This window comes from Camelus bactrianus, chromosome 25, assembly GCF_048773025.1.
Source record: "Camelus bactrianus isolate YW-2024 breed Bactrian camel chromosome 25, ASM4877302v1, whole genome shotgun sequence".
Taxonomy (NCBI): domain Eukaryota; kingdom Metazoa; phylum Chordata; class Mammalia; order Artiodactyla; family Camelidae; genus Camelus; species Camelus bactrianus.
Window position 1 is genome coordinate 20,864,934 of NC_133563.1, and position 16,402 is coordinate 20,881,335.

The 16,402-nt window shown below is 43.0% G+C and overlaps 1 long non-coding RNA gene across 1 annotated transcript; it reads left to right on the forward strand.

The window, feature by feature from the left end:
• The first annotated feature begins 462 nt into the window (after window positions 1-462).
• On the forward strand, window positions 463-16,005 carry LOC123613545 (uncharacterized). The gene is made up of 4 exons (XR_006720911.2): window positions 463-821; window positions 1,636-1,736; window positions 3,697-3,897; window positions 6,197-16,005. It is a non-coding gene; the product is annotated as an uncharacterized LOC123613545 (long non-coding RNA).
• Window positions 16,006-16,402: the final 397 nt, after the last annotated feature.

The following is a 16,402-nucleotide window of genomic DNA, read 5'->3' on the forward strand; positions in this document are numbered from 1 at the left end:
TTCTGGAAACACGGAGTAAATCCTTTGAATCACTTCATGAAATGATAGGTCTCTTTATCAGAATAAGCAAGAGCCCCCCGTCCCCCTAGAAAATGGCTTCCTGACATATAGCCGCTCATGAGAATGGCCCACGGTGATTGAGGAGAGCGAGTCCAGGTCGCTCGCAGAGGTGGCGCTCTGTGGCAGGCCCCGTAGGCTCCCTTCCCTGCTCTGTAAAGCAGTCTTCATGATGAATTGGGATGCTTCCTATGGGATCTGTTTTAAAGTGTTTGAAGTGACCCTGGTTTGTGTCTTTTTTTTTCCCCCTTTGGCACTGTATTTTTTTAGATCAGTGTTTCTGTACTGAAAAAGATAGAAAATGTCAGGACCTTGCACAAATTGTACTGACTTGACCCTTGGAAGGCAACAGCATGCTTTCTTCCACATCATTACTTTTTATTACACTCCCTGCCACATCTCTGCAAAGGAGGAAGCACGGTGCACGGCTTGTCCCCTGGCTGAGTGAGTCGGTGGCCTGACCCTGCTTTCTCACGTCTGGGCGGGTTCATCACCTGCTCCAGCTCTGAAGCAGGTTCAGCGATGGATGTGTACTGAATGGAGCGGCAGCCTCGGTGGTGGCTGGCAGCTGTCTCAGAGCCAGGCTGCAATTCATCATGCAGATGAAGGAGGGAGAGAGCCTGGAGGAATGGGAACCCATTTTGGGAGTCTCCTTCTCCACTACTGATTTCTCACCAGACAAGTGGACAAAGAGCCAAACAGAGCGATTGGGATCTCACCTGTCATTCCACCCGCTCCTCCTTAAAAGGCTGATGAAGTCCCAGGTCTGTGGGGTAAGGGGGAGGAAAGGGGGTTCAGTGGTCTGACCTGAAAGACACAGACACTAGTCAACTCCTGCAGACAGGTCGTGGCATGACCTTGGGTGAATCACCTGCACTCATTTGCTCAGTTTTCTCCAGTGGGAAATGGAACTAAAATTACTGCTGAATTAGGTCCTGATACCCACTGATCACGGTGGATGAATGATTCAGGGAAAAGGCGTGGTATTCTTGCTAAAGTTGATCTCAATGTGGTCAGAGTCCAATCTAAAAAGGTAATTTAAAGGTAGAGACAAGAAAGAGGGAGAGTGGTCTCGATTTTAAGGATGACACAAGAGTCTAGAGGGAGGGACAGATTATGAGGTTACTTGGTTACTGTGGTTTTACGATTTTGTTACTACTGTACTGACTCGGTGGAACAACAGTTCTCAGTGGGTCTGGTACCACCCCCTCAAGAGTGTTTTTGAAATTTATGGGACTGTGTTGGTTATTATAATCATTAGGGGAGCTCTTAGTGAACTGGGGCAGAAATACTAGAAATTTCATCATGTGTGTTATTATAGTCCTGCCCCAAACTATCCCAAACCCATCTAACTTTTGACTGTCCACCTAGACATTTATTAGATAAAGAAAGCCTATTTATCATTATCTAAGCCTAGCAACAAGCCTATTTTTTGTCAGCATGATACATTTTTCTGCATACTTTTAATACACACCAAGTTTTCTAAGAATTCAGCATGCATTATAATTCAACTGTGTAAGTTGAGAGAACATCATATTTCGTTTTATTCAGAACACTAGCAAGATTTGTTTATTTCAGAAAAGTACATCACCAATGGCAACACCACTTGTGATGTGCGAGTCGCCGATACTACAGACTTGTGGGTCAGCTGGATTGCAGCAGCATGATTCTATATAAAGGTACAAGCTTCTGCTTATTTCATTTACTATCCAGTGTTATCACCTCCCAGCTGTTACTTTATGAAGTGCAGATGATTTTATTAAAAATTACTTTCCTTTTTATTTCTTCTTGATATTCTAGTTAAGCCATTTTATGGATTTTAAAAAGCATTATATCTGTAGATAGGTTATGAAATGTAGATTTCATTTCAGGATAATTAAAGGTGTGTTAAAGTCTTTTTTTAGTGGTCAATTGTAGTGGTTCTTCCTCACTTACTAAGATTTTTGCCTCTTAGGGGTTTGATATTCTTTTTTTATTATCTGACGTCCATCCATACCTGTCCTCAGAGAATCATATCTGTGTATATTTAAACCCCAATTATAGACTAGATTCAAGTTTTCTCTGTGTCTTAGGTAAATAGAGGATGCAGACAGAAAACAGAGTATGTTGCCCAGATTCACATTGTAGAATGTCTAAGCCTAATTAAAGCCCACTGAACAGATGTAGATATCAAGGCTCTAAGAGGTTCCTGACTTTCCCAAGGTCTCGATGCAAATCAGTAGTAGAAGTGGGATTGAACTCCATTCCATCCGGAGCCAAAGCCTGCTACATTCTTCTACCATGACTCATGCCCTCCCATGTGGAGGCAATGAACTCATTGTTATCACACAGCAGTGACTTAACAGCAAGAATGACTAAAAGAATTACTCACACTTGCGTGCATGGACTTTTAGTGTTTTAAAATGTACTTGAAAAAAATTAGCATATTTGATCCTTTCTGTAAATTTGAGAAGGCCGAACAAGTATTGGTACCTGTGTTAGAGAGAGGAAGGACGTCTTTTAGAGTCACACGAATGAGCACTCAATGGTACATCCACAACTGCAACATCAATCTCTGAATTAACTCTAACCTTATGCTCTTTCTACCATATTGCACTGAAGATTCATTAAAAAAAAAACAGCAGGTAGCATTTGACAGATGCTTAATGTATACAGACGTGCTGCTAAATCCTTTGCACATACAATCATATTTAACCTTCAAACAACCCTATGCGGTTGGAACCTCATTGTGTTGGTGAAGTAACTGATGAGAGCAAATGATGTGAATTTCTTAATAGAATTCAATTCGCCATCATCAATGTACAAACAGACAGGGCGACACCAAGATCCCTGCCTTGTTGTACTGGACAACACTCCACAAGTTTCTAGGTGTTACTGGTAGGAAATGTCCCAGCGCCCGTTCATCATGGTGAGACTAGAATAATAGAGGGGAAGGATTCAAGTTGTCAGAGCTACAGAACAATATTAGATTTCAGGTATGCCAGGAAAATGGTAAAGGACTGCAGAAAAGAAGAAAATAGAATTTTATCCAGAGCTGGCCAGTCATGAGAGTCTATTTTCAATAGTTTGACAAAAAGTGTTCACTACCAAATCTCATGTGGATTCTGAAGAGCGTTTTATTCAGAGCCCTGAGACGCATACCACATTTTTTTACTTAACTCGGATTCTCTCAAAATGTTTTGATGAGGGAGAGAAAAGAGCTTCTGGTGTGAAAAGGGCAGACCTTGATCTCCAGCTCAAGGTCCTTGAAATTCAGTCTCCAGGAGACTGTGCCAGCTCTTTAACCTCACTGGACCTTAATTTGGCCATCTGTGAAATGGGGTGGATAAAACTGAACTACAGAAGCACTTTGGCAGTAATGAGCTTCAATCAGTGCTTGGAATGCCCTGTTCCCAGCCCCTCTCCAGAGAGCAGAGCTTAGACAGCTAACATGGGGGCTCAGAGCTGATAATTTTCAGATAGCGCTGGATGGTGATCATTTTTTCCTACTCGGTCTTCTCTCTAATTGCACAAAGATGACAGAGAATAGACAAGCTGTGGCGAGCCCAAAGGTTCTGCAATGTGGATAGAAATCTCCTTGGTTATATGCGTGTGGAGTGCTCAGCGTCAAATTCTAATGCCCTGACTCTTAAATTACAGCTACTGAAGCAAATCCCAAATTGGCTCCCCCAAAGACAGCAGCAATTGCCGGGCTGCACAGCATGACTTCTAATGCCAGCAGCAGGCATCACAAGGCTGGCGGGGTCCCCTCTGCTGCTCTTTTCAGGAAGGACGTCATTTTGATTTAGGTTCCACATGTCACTTAAAATCTGCATTTCTTGTTTGCTAATTCTCCAATTAGTAAGTATTTCTTTTCTATATTCTGTGCATTCTTACCCTAATGTGATCACCGTGGTAGTGTCAGGTCAACAGAACTTGTTGGAGATATTTGAGCATCCCACATGAAGTGCTGAAATAATGGAAAAAATTTAAATGACACTAATATGAGTGAATGTAGAGAGGATGTATGAATACATGTCCCTCAGTAAGGACATATAGTAGGGCTGTGGTACCAAGGTACTAGGAAGGAGGGTAAAGGAATTCTGCATATATTTGTGGGTATTAAAATGTAGCTCAGTTACCCTGTGATCGAATCCATATAGATATACTTTCTAATGCCCTCTCAAGTTGACTTCCTAGCTGCAGCTTACATTTTCCTTCAGACAGGTGCAATATCAGATTTTCCTTTATCCTGTAAGCATCACTGGAAACTTATCAAACAGACTAGGGAATATAAGCACAATGCAACTGAAAGCTTGTTTTTATTCTTACTTAATGAATATTTATAGTACTAGCATCTACCCGAAAAGAAAAAAAAAAAAAAAACTGGTGCCTGTCCTTAGGGCCTAATATAATCTAAGTTATAGATAAGAAAGTTCAAATGTAAATTACCTACAAGGAGAAGGTGGCTAAATTTTTAAGTGAGGAGGGAAATGCATGCAATGGACGGAGGGGAAATCCATCCAGCTCCTTCTGCAACTGAGGGTGAGGGGTGGGTCTGGAGGAGAACAGGCTTTGGAACCAAATCTGATTGGAGGGAGACCATGGAGACCAAATCTGATTGGTCACAGAAACCTTCATCTGCCTCCTTTAGATTTGGATCTAAAGCCTGTCATTCCAGACTAAAGACTAAAGGTCAACATGTGGAAAAACAATCTCTTGTCAGGTCTAAGCCAGGAGATTCTAGCAACTGCCTCAGTTTTCCCAGTGTGTTAGGGCAGTCAGGTCCAGAGAGATACAGATTACAGCAAGCAAGAGGTTAATCAGAGGACTCCTTACAGACACCCCAGAGAAGGCTCACACCATTTCCAATCCTCCCCACCCCTAGACATCCTCACTCCCAGACGCCCACATCCACTTATACAGGCTCTAAACATGTCCAAGCATTTTTCCTTATTAAAATAGCATTATCAGACTCTATGGAGTAACAGTGCATTGTCCTGTTATAGGCCACTGGATATCATTAAGATCTTTATTGGCTAAAACTCATTTCCTGACCTTTAAGAGTTTATACCCCTGCTACTTGGCATAAACCTGCCATGAATAGGTGGGTGGAATACTTAAAACACAAAACACTGACAGCACGGTCTAGCGACGCTCCCTGTTTATGGAAAACACCAAAAGTGGAAGGGATGGATAACAAAACGAGTCAGTGCAGCAGCTCCACCATTCCTAGCTTGAGTCAAGAAAAAGACTCTAAAATGAGACAGAAATAAATGGAGATGGATTTGGAGACCTGGATAATCTAGACACTCTTCTCGGCGGTCTGACTACGTATGACTTTTACAATAATTGCAAGCTGGTAGAGGGTAGTAATCTGGGGACCAAACAACACGTGTTTCAAGAAATGAATCCTTTGGATTCACATAGCTGGGCAGCATATCCACACCTGTGCAGCCAGCCCATGCCTCCTCCATACAACTGAGCAGTGTCTTGAGATAGCCCTGCTTCTGTTAAGCCCTCCAGTAGAGTATCAGTGCATCCTCCGTGTTACCAGCTATGTTATCACATGACAGTGTCGCGTCTGAGCGTGAACAAGAAAACTAACACTGTCGAGGGGGACCCTTCAGGTGCAGGGTGTTTCTGGAATCCTACTTCTCCCAGTCTCCTGCCCGGCCACCATCACTGTCATCCAACACGATGCTAACCAGTCACTTCTGCTCCTGCCCCCATCCCTGCTCACTTCGCATCATCGTTGTGGTAGTTACAAGGGGAAGGGCTTCTGGCCAAAGGGCTCAGTGCTGTTTGTGCCTTTACCACTGCTAGTCCCTTTGGATCTGTGAGATTACCCTCCCTATGGAGCACCGTCTTGGTGAGGAAACTGGGTAGGTCCCAGAAACAGCTCAAGAACAATTTTCCTTTTGTTTTTTTTCCTAAAACTGGGCATAGCAGGCCAAGGGCTGCAGGTCAAGAATGATGTCTGCTTGAAAAGACAGTTTGGAGAAGCTGGACTAAAAGCTGGTCAAGGAGGGAATCTTTGTCAGTGGAAAAAAAAAAAGGGTACATATAATTTTGCATTTAGTTTTGGGGAGGATGTTGCAGACCACTCATGAACCCTCTAAGGAAGATGCAATTTTGTGATTCTCTGGTCTTGTTTCAGACACTCTTCTCCATGTTGGGTGCAGCGTGCATTGCTTGGAAGAATGGCTGGCTACTCCGAGACGCTTACAGGAGTAAGGAGGCACTGCTGTAGGGTTGGGGCCCTGGGCTTCCGGCCGGATGACATGGCCTAGCCTATCACTGATAATACTGGGACATCTTGTGTGATTTCAGACACAAATCATTTCAACTTTCGAGCTACAGAATCTCATCTGTAGAGTGAGGAAGGCCCTATAACCAGGAGTTGGCCAACTATGGCTCAGGGGCCAAATCCAGCCCCCCTCTTCTTCTCATATGGCCTGTGAGCTAGGGATATTTTTTTATATCCTTCAGTGGTTGAATACAAAGTCAGAAGAAGAATGAGATTTTGTGACCTATAGAAATCAGATGAAATTCAAATTTCAGTGTCCATAAATAACATTCTCGGGGAACACAGACACACCCATATCTTTACATGGTGTCCATGGCTGCTTTCGTGCTACAAAGGTAGAGTTGTGTGGTTGAGGCAGAGATGCTATGGCCCACAAGCCTAAAACATTTACTATTTAGCCCTTTATAGAAAAAGCTTGCCAATCCCTCTCTGTACCTTCCCTATGGAGCGTAACTTAAAAAATAGTTGTTGGAAGAAAAGTCTGTTAAGCCTGTGAAAGAATATTTCAGAGTACAGAACACTTACAACCCTGGGAAATTATTATTATTGTTAGTTTTGTTTTTGTATTGGAATCACATTTATGGGAGTCTGAATATCCAACAGTCTCTAACTGCTCCGTAAACAGACTGACTCTGAAGACTTTTCATTGACTTATGCACGAACTGTTAGTTGAGAGATGAAAGAGAAAAGGACCGCTGTTATTAATCTGGCTGCAGTAAAAGTCGTTCCTTCCTTCCCATCAGAAATATAGTTGAGTCCTAGCCTAGGGAATGCATTTGTAACAGAGCGCAGATTAACAGAAAGCTGAGAATAATAAGCCACAATGATTTATAAAAGCATAAGAAAACATCTGCTGTTTGACTGAGATTTGTCCAAATGTAAAATCCCAGCTTAAAATGCACTAAAAGCAAGTTGCTTAGCAAGAATTCATGGAGCGTCTATTGTTTCCAGAGTAATGAGCTGTGCAAAGAACTATGCAATTGGCAGGTCTTGTCTGGACAACTCTCTTTGCCTTTGGGCCACTGCTTGACATTTCCACACCCCTACCCATGAATAATATGTATGTCTGAACTTCTAGGCAAAAGCCCAGTTCTGGACCTTTCTTGATTTCTTCCCTATCACATTGGTTTAGTCGGATGACAGACAGTAGTGGCTGATAAATCTCAATAGGTGGGTTGAAGTTCTATTGTAAAGTTATTTGAGTGGCAGGATGAAGTGTTGGTGCTGAATTCCAAAGACAGTGAGGGACTTTAAAGTTTTATAACTAGGGGTGGACAAGGAAATTGGGACTGTATTTCAGGATGATTAACCTGGTAGCTGTGTGTGTGGGATGGACTGGAGTGGGTGAAGGCAGAAAGATCAATGGAGTCGTTTTCCCAGTAGACCAGACTAATGAGGCTGTGAACCAGTGTGGGGGCAGAAGGGATGAGAAGGCGGGAATGGACATGGAATCACTGCAGAAGTAACTGTTTGAACGTGAGAGTTAAAGAAGAGGAAGAAGAAGAGCTTTGGGCTGTAGATCCCATTAAGGGAAGCAGGGAAACGAGGAGGAAGAGCTGGTTTGGGAGGAAGATAATAAATTTAGTTTCAGGTATGTTGACTTAAAAGTGTCAGTAGGTTGAGTGGTCAAAACAGAGGATGGAGATGCTGTTCCGGAGCCAGGAGATGGTGGTCAAGATGGAAAATGAGTTGTAGTTCCACCTGACACTAAGCTCAGATGCTGACAGCAAGGCATCCAAAGAAGGGAAAAGGAGACTGGGAACCATCTAGAAAACCAGACAAAGATAGCAGGGGTTCATCTTAAACAACCTAATGAACATAGGAAAGGGCAAGCGAGTCATGTTAGTGCTGACCAGAAAGAGAAGTAATGGAGGGGACGATGGCATGGGAGGGGCTGTAAAGACCGGGAGGCTAAACAAAAACAGGACAGCGTGGGGCTCAAACAAGCCAAAATATAGATGCAGGAAGCAAAGTCAGTTTGTAGTAAACACAGCAATAAAAATTTCATTACCTGGTAGCTCATCAGTGTTCCAGAAAGAAGTAAATAATGTTTTCCCAATGTGCTCTATAAAACTTCTTCCTTCCATTTCTCCACTCCAGAGACAATTTGGCTTCCCTGAATCTGATTAGACTTAAATCCCTCGTCAACTCTGTTATGTCTTTGTTTCATCGTGTACGTTTCCCAGCCACCAAAAGCTCAAGCAGCAAATTTTCTAAAAGAAAACATTCCTTCTTCTCTATCAAACCCCCAGGGGGTTCACAGCAGGTTTTGTTTTCCCCAGGTAACTCTGCCTCTCATCACTTGATTTTTGTTCTTTTAGTTCCGAGTATATTTTGGGAACGAAAATATTTTGAATGAACTCCCCGTTCCTATTTCTTTCTTTATGCTGGTCTTTTTGTTCCCTCCCTATATTTTGAGTGACAATTGAGGGTCTCTGGGCCTGTCAAGAATGAGAAGACTTCTTTGGCGCTGCTGTTTACCATGCTTTACTCAGTAAGCCTGTTTTTTTGCTCAGAGAGATAGCTAGTGGTTTTATTTTGTGTGTGTGTTGTTATTAATCAATAGATAGAGCAGCAGAAATTGATGGTTTCTGGTCAATTAAATCAGATCGTTTTCCTGATTAAATCTAGCAGTTCTCCCTGGGAATCTAGGTTGATTTTTCAGTGATGAAAGTCCAAACTGCAAAAGCACAAACCATCTAACCACCCATCACCCATCTGCATAGATTCAGTGGGTTAGGATGTACGTGTGCACAGGCGCACGCACGTACATATGAGGATGCACGCACGTAGGTGCTGTCAGTGGCAAGATGTGTGCAAACCTAGCCAGATAAGGTTTCTCATAACTTCCTTAGAACTGATAAGTGGCACACCACAGAAATTCACAGACCAAGTTGTTGCCTCTTTATCTTTACCCTGCAAATGAGTCCGATAAATGTGAATATGTTTAAGACAAAGATCTCAGAAGAAGCCTTTTAGCAGTTCATAAATATATCCTAGGTATTTTCTATTATAAAGATGGAGAGAACATTATTTCCATTTTAAAATAATATCATAATATTAAAAAGCCCCTTGGACAATGACCTTCCTTTAGGTTGTAATAACCAGCACCATTCTTTCTAAGTTATAAGCCAAGATCTGGGCTGCCCGGGCTGTGGGCTGCGCTGGAGCATGAAGACGCTTGGCAGAGGCCTGGGTGTGTGTTCAACCACCAGCCTTGTGTAAGATCTGGAAGGCAGTATCAGCAAATGGCATTTTACTTGTGCATCCCTGCCAGTCATCCCGCAGGGCAGAGCTCGGAATCACGTGAGAGAGCCAAGTAAGAGGAGACCCAAGTGGGCGACAGAGCCTGTGGGTGGACCAGAAAGAACACCTGGATATTACCAGTCAGAAGAGGAAGGGTCAGACACAGGGCTGAATGAGGAGTCTGCAGAAGGGTTTGCTGCTCTCTACCAAATTCACTGGTCCAGTCATGAAGGCAGAAGTCTCACCCCACTGTGGAACTTCTGAGTCCCTGCTTCTCATAATTGTAATGCAGCACAAGAAAATAAGATATGCAATTCACTTATACGAGAGCTACATTTATGGAAGACTGAATATCCAACAGCATGACTAACATACCCCTACGCAGTTTGAATCTGCAGACGTTTCACTGACCGGATGGATGCACTGTTAGTTGAAAGTTACACTTCTTATTTATACCACCAAGCCAAGACTGAAGTGCTTGGTACAGAATACTGAAACGGCCCAGAATACCAGAGCAACCATCAACACCATCACAAGGTGGCGTGAATACTGTGGCAGGGCATTGTGTTGCTGAGAATAGGACCAACCTCTTTCTTGGCCTTGGCTCCCATCTACCTTCACACTTCTCCCCAGGTGCTTGAAACCCTTCAGGTGTGTCCTAGATATAGGAACTATGAAAGCAGGGACGTAGCCTGGGGAACAGTGGGGTCTCTCACAAGGAGACCCAAGCAGGATCAGGTAGGTAGATATTGAGACCCAACCACTGGACCTAGATAGCCAGGCTTAGGGGCAGATGTGAATTTGGAGTTAGCAGAATGGCAGCAGAATGCCACAGGAGAGGAGAAGTCTCTGTGCAGAGAGGCACACAGGTGTGGCCATGAACCTGAGGTCAGAGCTAGGAAACTGGAAGGAGGTGAGGCAGCAGGCACGTGACCTTGAGAGTCTGGTTAGACCCCAAGGGTGGCAAAGTGATGCTGTCCTTTGCTCTCTAACTTCAGGACTGAGTCTCTTTGATGCCTGTGATCTCTTCCTGGACTTAACCTATGGTTTTGGTTCACAGGGGTGGTGTTAGAGGGAGCTTAAAGCTCCTTTGGCAGAAGTCACCTTTTCCTGACTGAAGTCCTCACTTAAAACGGGTCCCCTCAATTTTCACAGTGCGAGACCTTTCCTGCATAGCACCGTGAGTGGTCTCCAGGCAACGGCTGCTCACGACATAGTGCTTAATCACCTCACGCCCCACAATGTGGGCTCGTGGGAAGTATTTTGAGACCAACCCAAGCCAGATGACAATCAGGGGCTAGAGTTTCCCATGAATAGACAAACCCATAAGTATTTATTATTAGCAGAAATGCTTTGGATGGCTGCTCACCTCCTTTCCCAAATGCTTCCTTTTCTCAGTTCATTTAATTACAGTAGGAAGAATGTCTCATTTATCTGTTAGCAGTTGCTAAATCTCTTTTATCAGAAAAGTTATGATCCGGGCAGAGCTGGAATAAGGGAGGGTCAGTCAATGGATTTTCCTTTGGCCTCTGTTTATAAAAGGACATGAAAACCCCACAGGAATAAATCAGAAATGTGGTGTGGTCTCTTTCATCCAGGATTTCCACATGTGTCTCTTTACAGAACAGACAGCATATAAATCAGGGCAGCTCCTTCCAAACTAGGCAACAGCTTCAAATGAAAAGAAAAAGGCAACTTCGACAGCACTGACCCTTCTTTGACGCAAACACACAAGTGCAAATGGGATAATATCTTGGACATATTAAATCGTGTATTTTTTATTCCCCATTCTCACATGTCTTGTTCCCTGGTAGCCACCTGACATTACGGACTCCGAGAAAGTGATACTGAAAATTCTACCCCGTGAAAGGAGAAGGAGGTCGTGTAGAGGAGGTTCTGATTCGAAAAATGGGAAATATGGAAACCTTAATTCTTTTACCTCCTGGTTCATTATCAAAAAGAGAAGACAATACAAGTAAGTCAAAATAACAGTTGAGACACACTTGTGCTGACTGTCCCATGCTGCGTTAAAAATCTGACAGATAGCAATACATTCGGTGAGTTGAGGGAAAATCCGAAAGTAAAGGTACTTTTGACTTACTTTTTCATTACAGGGTCTGAGACTGACTTTCACAGTGGCTCCTCCTATGCCAACCTGTGGCAGCCACCTCAGAATAAAATCCTTGGTGTGGGGTGTTTATGCAGAGAAAGGACTCCATCTCTGCAGTGTGGAAGGTGTTAAGACGTTCTCATACATTCTGCAGAGATGTGGGATGTAGCTGGCGATGCTTGTTGGTGAGCTAACCAGGAGGGATGTCACAGGGGTGTGAAGGGACTCTAACAGTTGACGACTGGTGAGAAGACCCTTCTGCTGGAGATCAACAAGGAGTTCCAGTGCCCACAACGACAGCAATTACTAAGGAAGGGCCAGGTCAGCAGGGGTGATCATAAGATACTGATCAAGTAAGAGAACCCACTGCAGATTTTATCATTTGATGCCAGCAGGATGATTCATCCCCAGGCTGCCAGAAAACACTCTCCTAGCTATCAAGGTACCCACAGAACATAAGGATTCATGTATGGGAAGATGACACCTCCAGTCTCTGCCACCAGGAGGCCATGTGAGCCCTCCTTCCCCCATCCCCTCAACCATGACCCGCCATCTTGGAGAGAAGTAAGGGGAGGGGAAGGAAGTCTGCAAAGGGGAGGAACTTCATCTGAACACATCCGGATCATGGAAGGAGACTGTTTAGTTTTGGACCAAATCTAATAGACAAAGTTGATTTAGTTTCCCTGCTACTATCCAATAAGGTAAGAGGTCTGGGAAATGAAGCAGCTCAGTGTCTTTATGCATCTGAATGCATGTTTAATTTTGGCCTCTCTATGTTAATTGTGTTTTATACTTATTTTTCTATTTTATTTTATTATCTAAATTTTAAGAACTTTACTATGTCTTCTAAAAAAGTATCCGGGTGAGAAAAGTTGCAAAAGCAAACCGGAGACTGCGAGCTACAGACGAGTGAGAACAGTGTCCTCTGAAAGTGAGAAAGATGTTCCGACACTAAACATGGAAACGAAGCTTAAAAACCTTATACTTACAAACATACATGTCTATATAGGTATACATCCATGCTTAGTAAGAATGTGTGTCTAACATTTGTGAGTTTTTACTGATACAAAAATTAGCAAAACGAGTTAAAAAATCATAGAATAAGTTCCTTATTTGGAATGTAAAAAAGGAAGAATATGAGTCATATTCTTCCTTTTATATTAAATAAATGAATGGACATGAAAGCATTAGCCTGGTGGTGCCCCTGCAGAGGTTGTCCTGTCCTAAGATTTAGTTTTCTGCAGGTAGCAGCAATAGGAGCACCGAGCCAGAGGCAACGGAATTGCCCTGACCTGGACACCTGTTGTACTATCTGCTCTTCTCTCATTCCAGCATTTTTGGACCCCCTTCCCTTGATTTGCACTGTCACCATGAGAACAGCCAATTTTTCCCCCATATCCTTACTCTCAGGCTAGAGTTGAATGTTGGGAAAATCATGCAAGCTGGGGCAATTGGTTCCTTCTCCAAGAATGTTGAAACCAAGAAGGAAGAGAGAGCTCAGTCTTGTCTGTATGGCTAATACAAGCCTTAAGAAACAGGTGAGCAGATGATCCCATATCTGTACGTGGGATCAGATGCAGAGGTTGCAGGAGCTGTCCTATGGGATATGGAACTCCTAGTTATAAATATGATGAGAGCTGGCAGAGCCTCAGCTGGCTGACCCTCAGCAAAATTGAGAAGACTGGGCAGTCTGTTACTGATGGATCCCATTGCCCCATTCTGGCTCTACTCCCTTCCCCAACATTTCATTTGGGTCCCCCATTTGCTCTCAATTGACTTTTTCAGTCTCTGCTTTTAGCTGTTAATTTATGTGGAACACATAACACAGAACACTGGAAGATTTTTGTCTTGGGAGAAGGGGACCATCTTCTTTCTATCTCTGATAGACCCATGGAATGTCAAACTCTCAGCTTCAGATTAAGCAGCAATGTTGGGGAAGAGATCCCAGTTAAACTGAGACTGAGCAGTGAATGCAAGGAGGGGAGCTCTCTTCTTCCCTGTCCCACTACTCACGGTCCTCAGGAATAAGCAAGCTGGTTAGAAAGTTCAGCAGTTTTTGCACTGAGTCTCCCTACTCTCTCCACTGCTCGTCGATTTGCTCTCTTTTTCTCAAAGCTTGTTGAGTGATTTTTTAACCACAAGGCAAGAAGAAGTGGTGGGAATCCCTCCTTTCTTGAAGTCACAGACCTGGTGACCCAGATTCTGCTTGGCTGCTCTTGCGGGCAGCTGTGGTTTTGACCTCCTGCATCTCCTGGTAGGAGAATGATGATTCCCTCCTAAAGAACCACTCTGATCCCACTCTCACTTCTTGTATTTCAGATGAAGTTGATTCCCACTGGCTCAGGGTGAGCATGTGACACATACTGAGCCAATCAGAACATCTGATCTCCTGGCCAGTCATTAACTGAAGACTGGCCACATGACCCAAGCAGTGTCAGTGAGATCCAATGAGGCTTGTTCTAGGACTTCTGGGAAAGACATACTTTTTTTTTTCCCCTTCTGGGACTTTTGGCAATAAGGAAGAAGCTGGCTTAGGCCTCTAGAGATCACCTTGCAGATGCCGAAGCTAATTCCCAATGATCTGGAAAGGCACAGCTGAGCAATAAGAGAAGCCAGTGCTTGATGGTATCTTTTGAATTCCTGTATCCAGTTTTTCCTGGAAACCTCCTCTACTGGACTTCAGTCATACAAATCAACAGATGATTTCCATGCTTGAGCCACTTGAAGGCTTGTTTTTCCTTTTTTAAAAGAACCCTCTTCAAAAGAGTCCTATCGGTTCCCCACCTTTCTGTGACTTTGGGAAAAGTATGCCATCTCTCTAGGGCTGAATTTTTTCATTCATGCATTCAGTGTATGGAGCTTTAGTAAACACTCAAAAACATTACTCATTCACTATGCTCAGAGCATTGGTGAACAGAAGAGCTTGGCATCCGTGACTCCCTCCCAGCAGCGTCAGCTTCAGTCTTCACGTGTCTCACTGCTTTGGGTCACAGGCCTCTCTCCTTGGCTCACTCACTCAGGCCAGGAGAGTGTGATGCTCTAATTGACCAATTCAGATTGTGTGATTTCTATGGGCCCTCCTATTCCACCCTTTTAAGCTTGTAAATGGACTGGCTTTCAGGTTTAACAGGAATCCATTTTAACAGCACAAGGGAAGTCTGCACAATGTAAAGTGGTCCTGCCCTCCGGAGGATTCTCGAGCCTTTGACACCTTGAGAATGCAGACGCCTAGGGGCAAGGTCTTATTCTGATGAAGCTGGTCAGCCTTTTGTTGACACTTAATCATTTTCTAACTTCGGGAGACCATTTGGGGGCAGTGTAGTAATTTTATTGATGACGATCTCCTGTTCCTTATTTCTCCCATAACCCATTACAGGAAAAAACCTATGCAATGTCCTAGTCATAGTAAATGTCCCTTTAAAAAAATAACATTGTATCGATCAGAGGGGGAGAAGTGAGGGCCTTCTTAATTGAAAGCAGTTTTAGGTGACTCATTTCACCAGATAATGGAGTATTCCAAATTGACTACAGTGGTGAAGAGTGGAACAACTCTGTAAAAACTTACCTACTGTTTCCAAGCAGATCAGAAATATCTTGGACCTTATAAGACTGTGAAGAGATTTATTTTTTATATAAGAAGTAAAAAAAATGTTGAAAGTTATTCCTAATGAAAATCAATCTTTTTGTTCTATTATGCACTGATGAAAGAAGTTTCATGATCATTAGAACGACTGAAGTCTGAATTCTTTTTAATGAATATTACATTTCTACCCATTAACAGGAGGCACTGCAGCCAGCCAGACTTGAACCCCGTTTCCATCCCCTGTAGTGTTTCCATCAGGGGTTCTAGGAGTCAGCTCCTCCGAGCCTGCCTGGAGTGGTGTAGGAGGAGCGCTTCACAGCAAAATGTAATGTCAGGCAAAATAAAAGCAAGAAAGGGCTTTAGTTCCAAATAGACACGCTAAAAATGAGCAAATGGGGCGATTACTTTAAAATAAGGATAGTCCTGGCTTTAATTAATTGGAAGAAGACTCATACTGTGACAGCATTGTCTCCCATCCCATCTGTTCTCCGCAGGCAGCATTTGGGCATTTAATTATTATCTTTATCTTCTCAACTGCTTCCCTACTCATGGTGTTCCCATCTAGTGAGTGACACCACCTTCTTATCAACTGCTCCTGATTCCGCCTCTCTCTCCTCTTCAACTCTTGCCTTCTACGTTATCTCCAATATTTGTCTCACTTTCTTCCCAAATATCTCTTGAATCCTCCCTTTCTTGCCATCCATTTTGCTCCTTTCTTGGCCCAGGGAATTAAGCCATAGAATACTTTTATGGTTTTGTATACTGTTTGAGTGTTTTTTTTACTTTTTTATTTTATTACAGAGCAATGCAAACCCATTATTTAAAAAAATAATACAAGAAAATATGGTGAAAAAAATTATAAAGAATAGCTATAACCCCATTTACATTTTAGATTCCTATTTAAAAAGAATTGGAAGTGAGACTATAAAAAACAAACAGAATTGCTTAAAGTTACATCAACTTTTGCAAAACCATCTCAGAGTTTTTCCAAAATTTAAAATATTGGGGATGTTCATTTTCAACCAAAGAGTTATTTCAGTAATTATTGAGTACCACCTTTCGGAATCTTTAGCACATAGCAAGTGCTAGGACAATGCTTGTTCCATTGACACTCAAA